Raw genomic sequence first — 5,640 nt, 5'->3', positions numbered from 1 at the left:
CCTTAATATAAGTATATTGATGAAAATAAATTTCTACTTGATCAAGCTCTTGACAAAAAAATTTTGGTGCCCAAATAAGTCAAATTATATATATCATTTTTATATCATATATTAATTATATGACAATACATCAATATGCTATATATATTCGACAATATACATCTTTACAAATATTTATAATCATTTTATTTGTTGATCAATTTGCATATTATATATTCCCAATCATGTATTTTTGATATGAGGAGTTTATAATGACAATCAATATCCCAATTTCCAAAATTTTCTTTTAATGCGGTCTATAATCATGTTTAGCGGACGTTTTTCGATGAATATAATTAGTATATTAAATTTATTTGAAAATTGTAAGACACTATGTTCCGATGATTGGTTATATTTTAAAAATAAGAAATTATAATTATTCATATATTGTTAAATAAAATATATTATTTTAATACGATAATATATTTTATGCTTTTAAATTTTATATGCATGTTGAACTAGTAATTTTAGTAGGCTATGCAATTTCCTCCGTGATAAAATGTTAAAAATTGAAACGTCAGTGCTTGGTAAATTGAAAAGCCAGCCAACCTGTTAGTCTATTACCCAGAGTCCCAGAGTCCCAGACTTGACTTATATATAAACATCAGTATATCATATTAATCCCCTAAACCTTTCTAATCACAGATTCACAGTACTATGGCATTCGGAAAGAAAGCATCAGTCCAGAGAGAACCCACACAACCCACACAGCCCACAGAACAAACACAAAATCAAATATCCACTACAAGGAAAACAGCATCAGACAACGGTTTTTGCCCGTTGTCTGAGACCTCAGAAAACCGTGGTCTATCGAGACGCTGTCTGATATGCATATCAGACAACGGGCGTACCGTTGTGTGATAGTGCGCAACACGATGGTTTACGCTAAATAAAATGTTGTGCAACACCTAGAAACAACAACGTTACTCTTAAAAGGAGTGTTGTTATAAACGCTTCTTAACAATAGTCGTTTTACAAATTTGTGTTGTTAGTAAGACTATCCACAACAGTTTTAAGAGTTAGCTAAACTTGTTGGTAAGAGGATTATACAACGAAATTTGAAGTAGAGATGCTCGTGTTTTACTCTCTATCACAACGGGTTTAGAGCACAAGAACACTTGTATAAGGACCCTTCTAACAATATTTTAACTTTTGTGGCAGTTGTGCGAAAGCTCTTGTACAATGTTTTTTGTTCTACAAATGCTTGAAGAATATCCATTTAGACAATGGTTTTAGCTCTATTATTAAGTTGTTTGTATGTCTCTTATAAAACAATTTTGTTTTTCAAATTACATTGTTTGTAGACTTTCACACAACGGTTTTCTTTTCTTTTTCTTTTGTGTTTGGTTATTTCATACAATGGTTTTCTTCCTGCCAATTTGTTGTCTTTTAATTATTTGGACAATTGTTTCTATTTCATTACTCTTGTAAATCATTTGTTTGGACAATAGTTTTGTAATAAGAAATTAACAAGCTAGGCAAGAAAATGTAATTAACAATTCAAAAATTTGTAAACAAAAGTTATCATTCCGAACTAATAAACACCATTACAACCAACCAAATATATCATCAAATATCCACCAATATGTCCCGTGAGGATGACAAATCCCAAATATCTAAAACCTAAAGATATATAATAAACAAAACATAAATTAATCTATCCTTAATTGCAACGTCACCGAAAATTAATCAACTTGGCCTTGTATATGAGTCAATATGTGTTTCTATAGTTGTGAGGTCCATCATTGGCTGCCTTGGTGGTGCAGTAATGGAATCTAGAGTTCATCTGTGACTTGGCAGATTGCTGGCAGGATTCTTCGTTCGGATGGTAGCATGACAGCAGCACTCTGTGCACTAAAGCAAGCAGCACTCTGTGCACTAAAGCATGTTGCTTAAATATGTAGTTAACATATTTGCCACAAGCAAAAATGTTCAAAAGAGAACGAGCATGAACCTAAAACATAAAGAATCCAAACTATGATGAAATTACCTACTTCATATATAGAATTATGTCAGTAGAAATCACATGAAAAACAATAAATTTGCCACACAAGAAGTCTTGGAAGCAACATAAAAACATACAATAAATAGGTTATCCATATCCTTTCTGGCCTATTAATCATTAATAGGATACTAACAAATAATATGTGAATCAATGATAAAGTTGGCATTTTCAGTCCCCCTCCCAAAAATCTTTCTACTTATAAAAGAGTTAATGACCATATATGATATATAGCTTAAAAAGTTACCTCGCCTCCATCTTTACTGCTAGCTTCTGTTGTAGTACAATAATGGAGACAGACACTGTTAGTCTTAAAACGAGTTCCGTTCTTAGAAGAAACATGCAAGGCAGAGGCTTTTACTTTTCTTAAGGATAATAAACTACCAAGTAAGGTACAAAGGAACAAAATCTATAACTTAATCCCAGACTGTGGTCACAATTTATTCCCTAAGAGAGTAAGTGTACATATGTGAATTTAAGAAGCTATTGACAACAGAGATTTGGCTACAAGTATCACAGAGTTGCAGTTGGCAACTCCTTAGATATGATTCCAAAAACACATATGGGCCTTTAAAAAAACCAATTCGGCACATATACCAGTTACAAAGGAAATTAGAGAACAGTGGTATAATGGAAGACCTGAAAGAGAATATGAGTCAATGAATTTTCTCCTGTCTCACCATGTGACAATGGATTAAACTCTCTGATCAACAAACCTCTGCACTAAACATCATCTATATAGTGTTGGTGAGATAGTAAGTTCGCCATGAGATTTTCGTTCAGCCTATAAGACAAATTAAACAACATAACATTAGATGTTATTCTTACCACTAATGTAAAACACCAAATCTAATATATATTGGTTCTTCAAAGTATTTGAACCAATGAACCTGGTGATATTGATCAATTTATAAGATTTCATTTTCAACAGCAGCTTAGGGTCACTCATAAAACCTTGTATTTTCTCAATAGAAAAATCTGTGTAAGTTTAAATAAGTAAGTGAACATTTAAAAAAAAGGTGATTAAAGGCACATAAACACACATCACACATACAAACTTAAATATGATACAAACCTTAACCCCAAAAATCAAAATCCAACCAACAGCCATCACTATATTTACTCTAAACTATACAACTATAGCTCAAATCACACACAAACACACCGAAATCTCACAGAGATGCAAAATTTATCCGCAAAATCAAATATAATCACACCTAAAAATCATTCTTTTACCTCATCATCAGGTGGGTTGTTGTTAAACTTAAAAGAATGGTCAACATCGGCATCAAACAGCTGGTGGGTCACCGTAGATGGCAACACATCTGAGTAAGCTCGGTTGATAATCAGATGGAGAGGACAGGAGACGGAAAGGGAGGAGAAGGAGAGACGAGGGAAGAGAGGGAAGGATATGTATATACCAAATTAACAGTAGCGAGAGAAAGAGAAAAAGACAGATGTACAAGAAGAGAGATTCAACTAAATCTCTCACTTACAAAGTTTAGGTTGAAAAAATGGGGGGAACGAAAATTTGGATGAAAAAGTAAAGGGGGAACTGAAATTTTTTGGTAGAGGGAAATGCAATCAGTTGATCCTGTGAGATAAAAATAATTATGATATAGATAACAAAATCAATGTATTGTAATATTCATGGAGTTGAATTATGAATAAATGAATTTTTTAAATTATATTTTTATAGTTGATTACAAAATTTTCATAATAAATAAAATTTGAAAACTATTTTAATCCATGTAGATGTTAATATTTAATTATTTTCGTTATTTGTGAAAATCTTCCTAAACTTAAGAATTAAATAAAATTATTTAATAAATAATAATAATTTTTTAAAATTTAAAAATTCACATTTTCTTGATGTATTTTGTTTTTTTACTCTTTGTCTAAATAAAATATATTTATATTATGCATATACACAAAAATGCATTGTTCATTTGTAATAAAAAGACATTTTTATTGTTCAAACGTGAGTATTAGTATATATTTTATATTTACAATATAGGATGTACTAAATAGAAGTTTTATTTTTTATAAGGTTAACTCTGTATTAATTTCTTTTTCAGTTTGTATTGAAAGGAAATCGTTGTATAATATATTTTTTTAGGAGATAAATATTCTGGTATCCTTGATCAATTCTTATTTTTGTACTTATTATCTAAATAATATATTTATATTTGTATATGTCCAAATTTGTATTGTTCATTTGTAATAAGAAGATAAGTTTGTAGTTCGGACGTTGAGTATAAGTATGTGTTTTATGTTTACAATTTGGGGAGCACTGGATAGAAATTTTGTTATCTATAACATTTGCTCTGTATTAGTTTATAAATATTTTTTTAGATGATCTGGCCGTACAGATGTTAATAACTAACAATATTAGTCATGTATAAAGAAAATTATATTTTTTTATGTTTATTTTGTATGCTTTTTTTAACAAAACTAGTCAATCGTAAATTTTGTCTTATTGTAAAAAGGTAATTTTTGTCTTTTAGTGTCTAACAGACAACGGTTCTATACGCACGTGTGTTGTATGAGTTAAAAAAACACAATTGTTATGGATATTATACCGTTGTAACAAAATCTGTTGTCTAGCATAAGCTCAAACAACGTTTCGGGAAAAACCTGTTGTATGTAATTAGCAGTGTAGACAATGGTTTTTGGGAGGGAAACCGTTGTATAATAAACTTTCATTTTTAAAGAGTTAAAAATTCGCATTTCCTTGATCAATTCTTGTTTTTGTACTCTATGTCTTAACAGATATATTTGTATTATGCATATATGGCAATATCTATCATTTATTTGTACTATAAAGATAATTTTGTAGTTCGGACGTGAGTATTAGTATGTGTTTTATGTTTACAATTTAGAAAGTACTCAATAGAATCCTTGTTATGTATATGATTAGCTCTGTATTAATTTATAAATATTTGTTTCGATGATCTGACCGTACCGATGTCGAGAACTAACAATATTAGTCATGTATAAAAAAATTTAAAATTTTTTATGTTTATTTTGTATGTTTTTTAACAATATTAGTCAAACGTAAATTTTGTATTATTGTAAAAAGATATATTTTGTCCTGTAGTGTTTAACAGACAATGGTTTTAATACGTAACTTTGTTGTATCATTAAAAATGACACAACTGTTACGCAAGTTATACCGTTGTAAGAGAATCCATTGTCTAAATTAGGCTCAAACAACGTTTCAGGGAAAACCCGTTGTATAAAAGTAGTGTAGACAACGGTTTATGGGATGAAAACCGTTATATAATATACTTTCATTTTTATGAGTTAAAAATTCGCATTTCCTTGATCAATTATTGTTTTTCTACTCTTTGTATTTAAATATATTTTTATATTATGCATATATGCAAATATGTATTGATTATTTGTAATACCTAGACAATTTTGTACTTCGAACGTAAGTATATGTATGTGTTTTATGTTTACAATTTAGAAAGTACTGGATAGAATCTATGTTATGTATATGATTAGCTCTGTATTAATTTATAAATATTTATTTTGATGATCTAACCGTATGGATGTCGAGAACCAACAATATTAGTCATGTATAAAAAAATTAA

The 5,640-nt window shown here is 29.6% G+C and overlaps 1 long non-coding RNA gene across 1 annotated transcript; it reads right to left on the bottom strand.

Annotated features, from left to right (window-relative positions):
* Nucleotides 1–1,334: 1,334 nt before the first annotated feature.
* LOC108213525 (uncharacterized) lies at nucleotides 1,335–3,640 on the bottom strand. The gene is made up of 3 exons (XR_001805303.2): nucleotides 3,278–3,640; nucleotides 2,681–2,825; nucleotides 1,335–1,993 (listed from the first exon to the last, which is right to left on the bottom strand). It is a non-coding gene; the product is annotated as an uncharacterized LOC108213525 (long non-coding RNA).
* Nucleotides 3,641–5,640: the final 2,000 nt, after the last annotated feature.

This window comes from Daucus carota, chromosome 3 (genome assembly GCF_001625215.2).
Source record: "Daucus carota subsp. sativus chromosome 3, DH1 v3.0, whole genome shotgun sequence".
Classification (NCBI taxonomy): Eukaryota; Viridiplantae; Streptophyta; class Magnoliopsida; order Apiales; family Apiaceae; genus Daucus; species Daucus carota.
Note: the sequence above shows the minus strand (reverse complement) of the source record. Positions and strands in the feature narration are given on the sequence as shown.